The sequence below is a fragment of the Ambystoma mexicanum genome, chromosome 10, assembly GCF_040938575.1.
Source record: "Ambystoma mexicanum isolate Mex_15411 chromosome 10, UKY_AmexF1_1, whole genome shotgun sequence".
NCBI classification, from domain to species: domain Eukaryota; kingdom Metazoa; phylum Chordata; class Amphibia; order Caudata; family Ambystomatidae; genus Ambystoma; species Ambystoma mexicanum.
The window spans coordinates 1,564,403,008-1,564,418,058 of NC_090932.1; positions in this window are offsets into that span (position 1 = coordinate 1,564,403,008).

Consider the following 15,051-nt stretch of genomic DNA (forward strand, 5'->3'; position numbering starts at 1 on the left):
GTGTTTGGTTGGGGGTGGGGTGCATGGGGTATAGTGTTTGGTTGGGGGTGAGGGGGCCATGGGGCAAAGTGTTTGGTTGGGGGTGAGGGGGCCATGGGGCATAGTGTTTGGTTGGGGGTGGGAGCCATGGGGCATAGTGTTTGGTTGGGGGTGGGAGCCATGGGGCATAGTGTTTGGTTGGGGGTGGGGACATGGGCATGGGGCATAGTGTTTGGTTGGGGGTGAGGGACATGGGGCATAGTGTTTGGTTAGGGGTGAGGGGGCCATGGGGCATAGTGTTTGGTTGGGGTGAGGGGGCCATGGGGCATAGTGTTTGGTTGCGGGTGAGGGGGCCATGGGGCATAGTGTTTGGTTGGGGGTGGGAGCCATGGGGCATAGTGTTTGGTTGGTGGTGAGGGACATGGGGCATAGTGTTTGGTTGGGGGTGAAGGGGCCATGGGGCATAGTGTTTGGTTGGGGGTGGGTGACATGGACATGGGGCATAGTGTTTGGTTGGGGGTGAGGGGGCCATGGGGCATAGTGTTTGGTTGGGGGTGAAGGGACCATGGGGCATAGTGTTTGGTTGGGGTGAGGGGGCCATGGGGCATAGTGTTTGGTTGGGGGTGAGGGGGCTATGGGGCATACTGTTTGGTTGGGGGTAGGAGCCATGGGGCATAGTGTTTGGTTGGGGGTGGGGGCATGGGTATGGGTCATAGTGTTTGGTTGGGGTTGGGGGTGGGAGCCATGGGGCATAGTGTTGCACTCCAAGAGTGAACCCAATAATAAAGCTTAAACAGGCACAGTTAGGAGATGTACATCCTTTGCTTTTTTGAGGAAACCTGACTCAACGAAGGCCATACTCCTCTTGGGCAACCCAAACAGCAAACTATAGCAGTCCAAAATAACGGAATGTCCAATCAAGTGTCAATAAAATATATATAATTTAATTAAACAGACCATATACACTAACTAAATCAAAATAAATTATAACAATGGAAAATGTGTAGTACAAAATGTAAGTTTGAAATGCAATAAAAATCGTTACCCCTCAAAAACATATTCTTTTTCCATTTGTTTGATATAAATTGGGGGTTGAAAAAGCCTCCTGCCACGCCCCGCCTACCGCCCTGCCCACATTTACTTTTCGGCCCACTGTAGCCCTCATGTAAGGTACTTTCGGCCCTCTGTCAAAATTAGTTGTGCACCCCTGTAGAGGATGTGTTTGTGTATAAATAGGCCAGGGCTCTTGCCCAACGTGTAATTAGGTCACATAAAAGAGATTATTGGAGGGAATACTACAGTACTCTTTCTGGGGATACAAGTATGGCGCAGGTATGGGTGAGATTTAAATGTATGTTGGATCAGACGAGACGTAGTTATCAGATCCCACTCATTACTGTCGACGGGCGTGAATTGGTAGATGATTGTAGTAAGGTGAATGCTTTAGGGGCACATTTCGTGGCTGTGCACAGTACGTGTAATAATTCCCGACAGCTAGAAAAGAGATGATCAATTTCATGATTGCAAAAGTGAGTGTGTTGAAGAATGCGGGGGAGTGGACGTGCCTTTCTCTAAGTGGGAGTTACAGAAAGCCTTGAAGGGGAGTAGGGACTCGACCCCAGGAGAGGTTGGTGTGTGATGTCTTCCTGCAGAAGTTACCGAATAAGGGCTTGGAGGTAGTTTCGAGACTGTATAATATGGTGTGGGCCAGTGGGACAATGTTGCTTGGGTCGGGAAAGGGCTATTATCCTCCCGATTCTGAAACCAAAGAAACCACCCTATTCCTGTGGGTCCTATCGACCCATAGCTCTGACGTCTGTCCTATGTAAAGTAATGGAGAAAATGGTATGTGAGAGACTGGTGTACTTTCTGGAGTCAGAGAATGAACTGAGTATGTTCCAGCATGGATTTCGGAAACATAGATCAGTTATGGATGCCATGATTGCTCTGACGACGGACATGGAAGTGCCCTTGAACTGCAGTGAAATGGTGGGCGCAATCTTCATAGACATGGAGAAGGCTCATGATATGGTGTGGAGAGGAGGTCTGCTCTATGCATTGCGGGAGAAAGGTGTTCAAGGGAAATTAGTTTCCTGGGTGAAGAACATTTGGAAGATAGTGTTTTGTGTGAAAGTGAGGGATACATTATCCCAGAAATTTCTGATGGAGAATGGGACGCCTCAGGGCAGTGTTATTAGTCCTGTCCTCTTTAATATAGCAGTGAATGGTCACACAGGAAAGGTCCAGGAGTGTGGATTTAAAGTCAGTTCTATGTGGATGGTGCAGTGCTATGGGTGAGAAACAAGTGAGGTGGTAATATTCAGGAGAAGTTGCAAATGACATTGGATGTCATGAAAAGATGGTGCACGAAATGGAGCTTTACAATCTCTAGCTCCAAATCAGTTTGTATGCTGTTTCCTAGACGTAGAGCAGGAGCAAACCTGGACCTGCCACTGCGTGGGATTGTGTTGGAACAAGTGACAGAATGTAGGTACCTGGGAGCGTCTCTGGATGAGCGTTTACATTGGAATACACAGGTGGACAGGACAGTAGCCAAGTGTAAAGGGCGCCTAAATCTGCTAAAGGAGGTTTCTGGGCAAGAGTGGGGGGATGTCAAAAGAGCATGAGACTGCTGTATGTTGGAATGGTTAGCAGTGGGTTGGAGTACGGGGTTCAGTTGCAGCCTAGTTACAGCAGGACTCAGCTTGTTTTGCTCGATAGAGTCCAGGCAAGAGCACTGAGAATTGTGACAGGCACAGTAAGTGTGTTACCTACTGATGCTGTACAGGTGTTGGCAGGGGTGTTGCCCTTGGAAAGTAGGAGGGTGGAATTGTGTGTTAAATACTGGTTTAAATGCCACTCCTTCAGGAGAGGCATCCAGTAAAAAAGTGCCTGGAGGTTAACTGGATGCATGTGCACAAAGGTGAAAGCTGGGAGAGAAGAGGGGGGTACCTTTGGGTTTCATGCTGATAGGTTAGTGAAGCATCTGGGGGTCGAGACGCTGTATATTGTTAAGAATGTCAACAGATAGTCGTTCACCATATGGATGTTGCACACACCAAAGATCTGTTTAGAACTGATGAAGAAAGTGGAGAAAAAGAAGCGTGATAAAGGGGAAATAAAAAAATTGGCGCTTGGGTTTGTGGGGGGTAAAGTAAATGCACAAGTGTATACTGATGGGTCCGGGGACCCCGATAGTCACAAAATAGGAGTGGCCTACTATTTTAAAGAAGAAGAGGAGTTTAAAAAGATGAGGATTTCAGATAATGTTTCCATATGCACGGCAGAGTTGATTGCAGTGGATATGGCAGTGGTTAGAGCTATGGAGAAACGGCTGGCAAAAGTAGTGTTATTTGTCGACTCGCTGAGTGCATTACAAGCTATAAAGGAATGGAGCGCTGATAGAAAAGACATAGGCCCTCATTACGACCCTGGCGGAATTCGGAAAACGATGGCGGAAATGCAATACCGCCATCGAATAGCGCTCGGTGCGACTATGACCCGTCACCGCAAAGTACGATGCCATTAGCGACACCGTAGTAAACGCCAACGCTAACTGCACCAAGCACGCGCGCGCGCGCCATGCCAAACCGTAAACACCACCATGGCGCAACGGTACGCCAATTCCGACCCTAGCGGACATGTACCTAACGCCATCAAGCATGGCGGAATGCACCATTCCGCCATGGTGAGAAGTACGGCATCGCGAATCAACCGTAAACGGCCCCACTGAGTGCCCGTACACCGCTCCCTGCCCACAAAGTACAACTCCCCGTAGGTGCAACGAAGCCACAATGCAACCAGTGAAATGTACAAGTCACCCATGCATGCCAACGAACAATAGAAACACAACAGGGGCCAATGGGAGCTGCAGGGCACAGATGGCACGAATACAGAAGCCATCCCAATGGACATGACCACAGTCCCCCACCAAGAAACGCACGCAAACACAGGCACCTGTGACCAGCAATATTCCGAAAATCACATCATTCCACCAGTCCACCTGGCTGACCGGCATCTGTTACACAAAACCCAATCCCCCGCCCCTGAGCATGACAACATTCAAACTGTCATATTGGCAGCCCCCATCCCTGACCTCACGGGCTTCGTAGGCAAACGCGCCCAGTACAGTACCACACAACTAAACTCCGAAGCTGGAACCCAGTGCAGATCTCCTCACAATACATCGCCCCCCAAATAGGCATATGCCACATCACTTGCAAAGAAGAACGCTACACGGGCCAAATCAGAATAGAATTTTAATGCACATCAAAATCACCAAGCCCATACAGCCATCAGGCCATGAACTCCAAAACACATTTCACCATTGTGGGCTGCATCCATAAGAAATGACCAGCCACTACTTGTGTGACGCCCTGTTCCCTCATGGTACACAGAGCCACATTCACGTACGAAAAGGCAACATGGAAGCGCACAGAACCGCAGGGCCGTCCCAATGGGGAGGCACTAGTCCAGCTGAAAGGCCGAAATGTTGCTCCGAGCCACCAGTACTGCGTAAGGGCATGTGGCCCATTGGCGATCGTCCCATAAGATCGTAATGCTGCTCCACTGATTAACACGAAGCAGCAGGTGTCGGGAGTAAAACCCATCTGCAGGAGTGGCATACAGATGGCAGTGGCAAAAGGGGAGGAGATACCTGTCAACCAAAAGAAAAGAAAAAGAACAGAATGGCCATCAGTACTACATTCCAACAACTCACTGCAATGATCACACTAAATCCACAGCCACATGCATGCTAGCCCACTCCAAAGGTCCATCACCACCCAAAAACCACTTGCGACTCATAACTATCTATATCGAGGTGTAAACACCATCACAAACGAGTGTACCTGTGCATGCGCCTGTGAAAACAGAATCCATCTGATGGGATTGGTAACGTGCATGGACACAAGTGTCTGAGGGCGCGTCGAGACAGGGAGGGCTCAACAAGACCAGATAGACGATGGTCCCACTATGGCAGCCCTGCATCACATAGCGTAGGGGAGGCGGATAGATCCCAAGAAGCCCTGTACATGGCAAACTCTGTATCAAATCACCTGCCCATGCATCCATTCATCATTCCCTCATCCCGGGATTAAAACGCCTGAATATTTACTCACATAACATTAGAAATATCCATTGAGTCTGTGCGTTATGCAGCCTGCAAAATCCACAGTGCCCCAGCCCGTAATTCCAGTGTAGTGAAGTAACATGTATTTGGGAACGTCCTGCCTTATCGTCCACTACGCTATTGCGCATCCCATACTATTCATATCAATCATAGCATTCTCGCCATGGCCCCTGTCCCAAGGACATTGAACAATAGAACGTTATATTTGCAGTCAGACCTGTGGGCATCTCCTCGCCGCTAGCTGAAAACCGAAAGCGCCGCCCTTCGAATTCCTCATTTGCAACATCACGTCGAAGAGGCATCTGTGGCCGTTTGAAAACACTAATTAATCCATCGAGTGCGGCTGTGTGTGAAAATGGCAACTGCCTTCACCCACGAATGGGACGCCCCGCCCGTCGTTGCAACTCGGTACAGTGATGAATGAGGGCCCACCGTTACTCGAGTACTACGTTCCACTGACCCTTCACAACTCTGTTCGCGACTGCACAGATAGTATGTGAAACAATGGGACCACAGCAGAATGAACATATCAACCAATGTTACACGGCCATCGGGTACAAATACATGATTGCAATAGCAAGATGCCATTCCACGAATTGCAGCGTTGTGCGCGGGACGTGCTCGGCCAAAGGGGAGAGCAGTTTGCACAGGTGGAATGAATCACCACAGGTGGAGGCCATTCAGCCTGAAAACACATAAATTGCACAGCCAGTCTCCTCCCACAACCACACCGAAATGCTACCGGCAGGACTCGCGATGTTGGCCCTGGGGGACCTGATAGCACTGCAAGTACTCCAACTCCAAGAAGAAGACGAACACCAACTACAACCGGCCGCACGGAGGAGACGCAGGAGGAGGAGGAGGCCAAGGCAGGGCCAGCAAGGGCCGCCAGCACAGCCACTACCACCACGCAGGCAGCCCGCAATCCCACGCCTCCGAGCACATCCGTTCAACCTCACTGATGAGCAGATCCACACCCTCTACCGTCTGGACCGGGACACCATAGCCGCCATTGTGGACATGACACAGGCTGACCTTGTCAGCATGATAGATAGCCCAACCGCCATCCCACCCCTACTGAAGGTGGTGTCTGTACTACACTTCCTGGCCACAGGCACCTACCAGCACACAGTCGGACAGTTGCATGGCATTTCTCAGCCACTGTTCTCACGGACACTATTGCAAGTGCTCGATGCCCTCCTGCAGCACGCAGACGACTACATCTCCCTACCACGCTCGGAGCAGGAAATTACCAACACAAAAGTGGGATTCCATGCACTTGCCGGCATACCGGGTTGCATTGGTGCCATCGACTGCACCCATGTGGAATTGGTCGTCCCACATGCCATGGAGGCCCAGTACCGCAACCGAAAACAATTTCATTCTCTGAATGTACAAATGGTGTGTGACTCCAACAGGATCATTACACATTGTTGTGCCCGATTCCCTGGATCAACCCATGATTCTATGGTCTTGAGGAACTCTACAATACCACGCTACATGGAGCGACACGCAGGGAACAGATCCTGGCTACTCGGTGAGTCTCATTACATGCATGATAATGTGGGGTATGTGATTCGGCAATGACCTGGCAGGAAGGGGGGGGGTGTGCGTACGTAGCAATGGCATTCCACATCATACGTTTCTCGTCCACATACAGGTGATGCTGGATATCCACTGAAGAGATGGCTCCTCACACCAGTCCGGAACCCACGGGACCAGCATGAGGAGGACTACAACCATGCCCACTCACGTACCCGTGTAGTCATTGAACAGGCATTCGGCCTACTGAAGGGTCGTTTCCGCTGCCTCAGCAGGTCTGGCGGGGCACTCCTGTACCGCCATGAGAAGGTTGCAAAGATGGTGATGGCATGTGTCATGCTCCACAACATGTGCGTACGTAGAAATGTGCCCATGCCCCCTGACGCAGAACTGCAAGCACCTGATGATGGTCATGATGAGGGTGGGGATGTGGCAGCACCTCAAGGAGTCTGCGAGGCACCGGAGGCCCGTGACATTCGTCAGCATCTCATTGATGTATGCTTCTAGCACTCACGCCTGGTGGCTGATACATGGACACGGGACTCGTGGCACTGTGTGTGTCTGGGACATGCACAATATGGACTGTACGCCTATGATGGCCTAGTACACAAAGATCAATGTCCACACATCTCATTGGTTGATCGTGCACTTTTTATGGCATATGTGATATCATGTTGTACACCCTATCGACCCGCCACCCAAGTGAGCCCAACACACCCCCTCCACCCTCCCACCTCCCCCCCGAACACCAGTGTCCAAAGATGCTCATTGTCAGTGGGCAGTCGCTATTGCAAGCCCCCTCTGCGGGTATCAGGGGCACCTCTGCCTGTGGAGCGCAGGTTCCTCCCAGATCTACGTTGGGGGCTGCCCTGGACGGAACTTGCAACGGATGATGTCTCTGCCTGCTCACGTCCATGCATGTCCCTAAGGGTTTGCGAGAGCTCAGTGAGCACACGGCGCACTGCGGCAAGTTCGGCACATACGTCCTTGGACGTCGCATGCAGTTCCCCCCTCAGGCTCTCGGTGCTTCTCTCCATTTGTGCTCTTAGTGTCTCTGTACCTCTCTCCATTTCTGCCCTAAGTGTCTCAGTTGATGTTTCTATGTCTGCCTTAGTGCCCCCACATTCATCGGCATGGTCCTTGAGGAGCGTGGCCAGTTGCTGCTGTTGCACGATTAACTGGTCGAGGGACTGTTGCCTCTGCTGGGCCATGGCCATTTGCGGGGGTGTCACAGAGGGGCTGTTGTCCTCATGTTGCCCTGCCACAGGGCTTGTGGGGGATGGCCAGTCGCCGTCTTGTGGGTGCCCCTGCGTGGTATCCTCATGTTGTACGGGATGGGACAGACAGGGGGATTGGGACAGGTCATGGATGGATCTGACTTCGACATCCCCGTCTTCTGTGTCGGAGCATGCTGCCATCAATGGGGTGTCACCTATGGTGCTGCTGCCACCGGAGGCAGTGCCTTCTGTGGCATCCGTTGGGGGGACCTGTGGTGGTGGTGTTGTGGGCATGCTGGCTGCTGGGGTGCCTGTTGATGTTCCCTCCTCTGTGCTGCCACCTGATTTGTGCTGCTGCCGTGTCTTGATGCGTGCAGCTGAGGTGGAGGGTCTTTGGCCGTTGGTCTTGGCCCTCTTTGCAGGTGTGCTGGTAGGGGTGTCCTGAAGCTCGTCGTTTGGATCGGACCCTGTGGTGGAGTAAAGGAGGGCGAGGGTTATTGATGGGTCTGTGGGAATTGGAATGGCATTGTATCACATGCATTGGGGTGGTACCTGTGGGTGATTTGGGTCGGGGCCTTGGAGGTGCTTTCATTTGTGTGTGGAGTGAGGGTGCAGTTGTTTGGCAGCCTGCAGTTAGGGTGTGCCTGCTGCACGTGTAGTGCGTGTTTTAGGGGTTTTTAATTATTTATGTATTTATTGTGGGTTTTAACGTGCGCTATCAGGCCGATGTGTGTGGCCGTTCTCCTGGACATGTGTTTCTGTTGCACTATGTGGACGCATGGTACTTCACATGGATGGACTTTGTGGATTTGGCATTGTTTTATTTGGCCCACCTACCTGAATCTTCGGATGTCTGCACTCCTTTCTCCATCCCTCCGACTCCCTCTATGCTCTCCATTCCGATGGTGGAGGCACAGATTTCTTCCCAGGGGGTCAACTTGATGGGTGATTCAGGACCTCCCCCGGTGGCTGTGGCAATGTTGCGGTTGGCAGAGAGTATGCTGCGGACGCGTATCCGCAGGTCGTCCCATCGCTTACGGCATTGCTGCGGGGTGCGGGGTGCGGTCCCCACCGCACTTACCCGCTGTGCCACCAGAGCCCATATGGCCTTCTTGTTTGCAAGTGCCGTCCTGGTCATTTGCGTGCAGAAGACGACGGCAGCATTCTCCTGGAGGGTCTCTGTTAGCACGGTGAGTTCCTCACGGGAGAAGTGGACCTGCCGCTTGCGGTCGCACGCTTTCTTCGCTACTTTTCCCATTTTTCTTGGTTTCGCTAGGGTGGATGACGGGTTGGGGTGTGTCTCGGGGTAGTGATTTTAGTGGTTGTGTGGTTTTAGTGGTTTTATAGGTGTACGGCGGGATGTTTCCCGTTCCGGGCCCATGTTTTAACTTCCGTTTCCGTATATTTCCGGTCACCGTACTTTCCGGTAGGCGCACACTGCGGTGTCCGCTGTGATGGGTGGCGGTATTGCACCTAGGGCGCCGTACGGCGGCGGTGTGGGCCGTTTTGGGTTCATTTCCGCCATCGCGGACTTTGCACTTCCGCCATGCCGTGGTGCTCGTGCCCGATGGGTCGGAATGGGCCGCACTTTGCTCCTTCGTGCAATGGCGGAAACGCTATTTACGCTGTGGCGGTCCGGTCAGTCACTTTCCGCCAGGGTCGTAATGAGGGCCATAGTGTTGAGTATAAGACAACAGCTGGTGAAATGCACAGTGGGAGGGATGGGGATTGAATTGGCATGTATCCCCAGTCATTGTGGGATATTGGGAAACGAGTTGGTGGGCAGGGCTGCGTATGAGGCCACAACTAGGGAGGTAGCAGATATAGAGATCCCCTTAAGTGTTACTGAGGCTCAGGCGGCGGTAAAAGGTGGAGCTAGGAGAGAATGGCAAAGCAGATAGGATACTAGCAGGAAGGGGAGGCATGTACATGCAGTACAAAGAACAGTTCAGTGTAAGAGATGTGGGGGAATACAGAGTTGGTACGCAGAAAGTAAACTATCTTGAATCGGCTAAGAGTGGGCCATGCAGGGTTAAAAAAGATGGAAATTTAAGATGGATAGAGTTACTTCTGAGAACTGAGAGGCGTGCAGAAGCACGGAAACGGTGGATCACTATAGGATGGAATGGGAAAAGTTCAGACTGTAGAGGGAATTGCTAATAGCCAGGATGAGTAGCATTGGAGTGTCAGTGAAGAGTATATCTGACTTGCTCAAAACAGGGGTAGAGGAAAAGCAGTGTAGGTTCCTCCTTGAGTATGTTAGGGAAACTGGGAGGTGGGAGGAGATTTAGTGGAGATGTGTGGCTGACAAGGTTGATTAACGGCAAGCATCATCTCCCCAGGTGGCAATCTATGTAAGCTGACAACATTTTAAGAGACAGCACCCAGCTCCCTGCTTTTTGCTTCAATATTATACTCTTTTCGAATTGTACAAACAATTCTCGCCTCTTTGATAGGTCCGCATTAATGACCTCTACTATTCCCCTTTCTATTTAATGTAATCACATCTCAAACAGGCCCTATAGCTCTGACAACCACCTCAAGGGTTGCCGACATCAACCACTGTGTGAAAGAAAAAGCTTTGTATGGCTATGAAGATTGGAATTGCTTAGGAACTGGATAGACCTAACAGACACAGAAACGCACAGCCAACTATACAGGATGTTCAAACTAAGTGTAACATTCTGGCAAGTATTGCTCATATGTGTACCACCGCCTGTGGTCAGCACAGTAAATATAATTCACACAAGCCCTTGCGATAAACGCTCAGTGTCACCCTTTCACTTCTTGCAGATACATTTCAACATAATCTAGCCAATCCTTTTTTTTTTTTTTAAAAAAGTTTATTGATTTTTCAACACAAACAACAATACAAACCAAACCGTAGTGCAATAATCTAGCCAATCCTTATTAACCATTTTCTGAAATAATTCTACAGCATCAATGAAGAAGTGTCACCTTGACTCCAAAGTAAGATGACGCGGCTCAATTACCAACCAGCATTCAATATTAGGATCATGTATCTAGACACATCACACTGTGGGCCTCATTACACGGAAGGCGGTAAGGGTTAACGGTCACCGGTAATGGTACCGGTGACCGTTAACCCTTACCGCCTTACTACGAGGTCCCTTTGCGGGTTGGTACTTTAACGCCTGCCTTTTAGCAGGCGTTAAAAACCAACCCGCAAAGGGACCAGGGTGCTAATTACGGTACCGGCATGGACCAAGGTGCTAATAGCACCTTGGTGCACCGCCTACCGTGTAATGAGGCCCTATGCCTTCTCCTAAAACACAAAGGGCCTCATTACGACCCTGGCGGAGAACCATGGTGCAATTTGCACCATGGTCCATTGCGCAAAGCTGCCAACTCCGCCATGGGGGTTGGCGGACTTACCGCCCCATTCCGACCTTGGCGGGGCGGTAAGTCCCCAATCCCCATTTACCCTTCCCCATTCCCATTTTTGCCCCATAGGGTATAATGGGAGTGGGGAAGGCGTTAATTACGCCACCGTAAATTACGGTGGCGTAATTAACGACAAGTCCCGTAGCGCCATGGATTTTTCCGCCTGCAAAAAGCAGGCGTAAAAATCACCATGGCGCTACGGGAACTCGTAGTCGGGCGGAAAGGTACGCCATGGTTTACGCTGGCGTAAACCCCTTTCCGCCAGGGTCGTAATGAGGGCCAAAGCCACGTCCCACTAAATACAGTAAGAAACAGTAATCACACAAGTGCATAAAATGGAAGATATCTTCGGTTTAGTCTGGTTAATAGAATTGTGTTTTCTTTTGTTTTACCTTTCATATGATTATGTCCCTTTCCCAACTAGAAACAAATATGATGTCTTGTTGGGCTTCACAGTAACATATCGTTTGTGTTTTTTCTTTTTTCTCTCCTCTACTTGTGTAAAATAAATGGGATTCTCATTCCACTTCATTTTACTACCGACTCATAACTAACTACGTTGTTTATGTAATGTTTGTAATGTGTTTTTCTGTGAATTTCTGTTGCTTAGGATTTATAATGCATGTTTTTCTCTGACTTATTTTTGTTTATTTAATTAAGAGGACAGGCCCTGATGAAGTTTTTTAGCGAAACACATCTAGGCTTATCAATGAAGGGTTTTAGAAATAATTATTGTTGCTAACCAAGTACTGTAAATAAATCACCTTGATGCAATACTTACTGACAAATCAGTTCATGCCAAAACTATGCAAACATTATTTAATGCTAGAATTCAATTATGCAACATTTGATGCAATGAAATCACTTTAAGGGAATCCCCCAACAACCTATATTATAGATACATGCACAAAGGGGAACTGGACACTCTTTAGAATGTAGTATTATTTAGCATTACAGGTTATAGGTGCCAGTCCAATACCAATGCTACAGTGTCAACATTATCAGTTAGGATTCCAAGCATCATGTTAGCCCCCCAATTCTCCCTCAATATACCCCCATGGCTTTAATCAAATTATTTTAGAGTTTGGTTTCCACAAATGTTTGGGCAACACATGTGAATGAAATAGCTATGCTAGGTGAGAAAATCAGGCCGCGGTTTGTCTGCATTACTAGCTTTGGTAATCACTACCATTCTCATACTGAGGAGCTTCTGTGAGGGTGTAGGAGTAGGACTCAGACACAAGGAAGTTATGTTGATTGGCAAATACTTTAATTAATAACAAAAACGGGACGGGGGCAGTTGGAGGAAATCCTAACTAACCCTACCTCTAAGAGGGGGTTCCCTGCCTCAACAAAACAAGTCAATGGAACTGTCTGTGTCAGAATGCCCAAAGTAAGGTTTGCCTCCTGTGTCCAAATCCTTACCTATCCCTCACAGGCTCAAGTTAACATAAGGTGAAAAGGGAAATGTCTATTGGCTGTCTGTCTGCAGCCCAGCTATGTAGTTCAAAACAAAAGTTCCAAGAAGGTGTAGAAAAGCAAACAAATGTTCCACAAGACTCAAGGGGTTGATTCCCTTTCCCCAGAGTCTTTCCAACTCTATCTAATATAGTCTCAGTGTCTTCAATGGTCAAGACAGGTCCTTATCTTTACTTGGTAGGCCTGACTCCCAGACCCTGCGACAAGGAAGAATGGCCTGGACACCTTTGCCAAGCCTTCTTGAAGGTTCCAGACCCTTTGTGAGCAGACCCGACTCTGAGGTGCTGCGATGAGGAAGAATAGCCTGGTTCTCTCTAGCAAGCTGTGCTGAGGGTCCCTGGCGCTTTCTGAGCAGATCCGGCTCCCAGGTACTGCGACGAGGAAGAATAGCCTGGTTCTCTCTTCCAAGCTGTGCTGAGGTCCCTGACCCTTTCTGAGCAGATCCGGCTCCCAGGTACTGCGATGAGGAAGAATAGCCTGGTTCTCTCTTCCAAGCTGTGCTGAGGTCCCTGACCCTTTCTTAGCAGATCCAGCTCCCAGGTACTGCGATGAGGAAGAATAGCCTGGTTCTCTCTAGCAAGCTGTGCTGAGGTCCCTGACCCTTTCTGAGCAGATCCGGCTCCCAGGTACTGCGATGAGGAAGAATAACCTGGTTCTCTCTCCCAAGCTGTGCTGAGGGTCCCTGGCGCTTTCTGAGCAGATCCGGCCCTGAGGTACTGCGATGAGGAAGAATAGCCTGGTTCTCTCTTCCAAGCTGTGCTGAGGTCCCTGACCCTTTCTTAGCAGATCCAGCTCCCAGGTACTGCGATGAGGAAGAATAGCCTGGTTCTCTCTAGCAAGCTGTGCTGAGGTCCCTGACCCTTTCTGAGCAGATCCGGCTCCCAGGTACTGCAATGAGGAAGAATAACCTGGTTCTCTCTCCCAAGCTGTGCTGCGGGTCCCTGGCGCTTTCTGAGCAGATCCGGCTCCCACGTACTGCGACAAGGAAGAATAGCCTGGTTCTCTCTTCCAAGCTGTGCTGAGGTCCCTGACCCTTTCTGAGCAGATCCGGCTCCCAGGTACTGCGATGAGGAAGAATAACCTGGTTCTCTCTCTCCCAAGCTGTGCCAAGTGTCCCTGACCCCTTTTCTCAGTACCCCCTCCTTGGTCCATCTCCTGCCAAGTAGGGTACTCAACGAACCCGTTCTCACTGTCTTCTCTCTCTGACTTGACTTCCACCCACAGCCTTGGTTTACTCTCCTTCCAGGTCCCTGAGTGTCACTTGTGCATGTAAGCTTTGTATTCCTCTTTATTACTGTTCGGGGTGCACCTCCCCAATGTTGGCCCCAGACCCGCTTCACTTGGTTAATTTCACAGTTCTCTTTATTTGCACAGTTCTCTAATTTCTCTTCCCACTATAGGCTTGGTTTACTCCCCTGCCAAGTGGGTGTGTCTCCTCTTATTATCTCTGTGGCTTTTAGAGTTCTAGACCCTCTCTGTATGTCTCATGTGGGTTTGGGTCCCAACAACCTGACACAATCTCCTGCCAAGTGGTTGTGCCTCTATTTTCTATCTTTGTGGTTTTTGGGATCCCAGACCCTCTCAGTATTTCTCTCCTATATGGGCGTGGGCCCCAGGCTTGCACTGTTTCTTTCTAAAAGGTGGGCTCCCTTCTCTGCCAAGCATGAGTTTGCTTTGTCTCTCTTTTTTCAATTCCCCATAACTCCCCGTGGCCTCCCGAACCTCCTGCACTCATCTCCTTGCCCGCGTACCTGTTGCTCTTCTGTGTTGGTCTTGGGCAATGGGGCTTCCTTTCTTCTTCAGTGGCGTTCAGATTCCGTGTGTTGTCGGCATTGAGTTGGATGCTTTTCCTCTCTTTGTTTTCCTGTGGACAGTCAGTCCAATCATTTGTTCTCTAGTTCCATTCTAGGAGTCCGCCTTCCTGTAGCGGGTTCTGCTAGAGACCGCCTGCCGGTTTGTGTGAGCAGCGTGTCTTGGAGGTTCTCCTCCTAGGGCGGGTTGTTCGCTTTCCTTTGTTAGCGTTCACAGCGGTGTCTCCCTCCAGCTACTCCGCTCTGCGTCTCCCGTGCTTTCGGACTGGAAGTGAGCCTCTCTGGTTCTGGCTCTGCCCAGCATATTTGTAGTTCCCGACAGCCAATCCATGATGGAAAGCAACTAGACCGTTCCCTCCTGTTTGAAGGTGTGATCATCATGCCTCTAGTTGTCTTCTTCATTGCAGTATTTCTAGGGTTATTAGACACCTCACTGTAGCAAATGGTACTACTGTCAGAGGGTATTGAAGGAGACTTTGGATTGTGG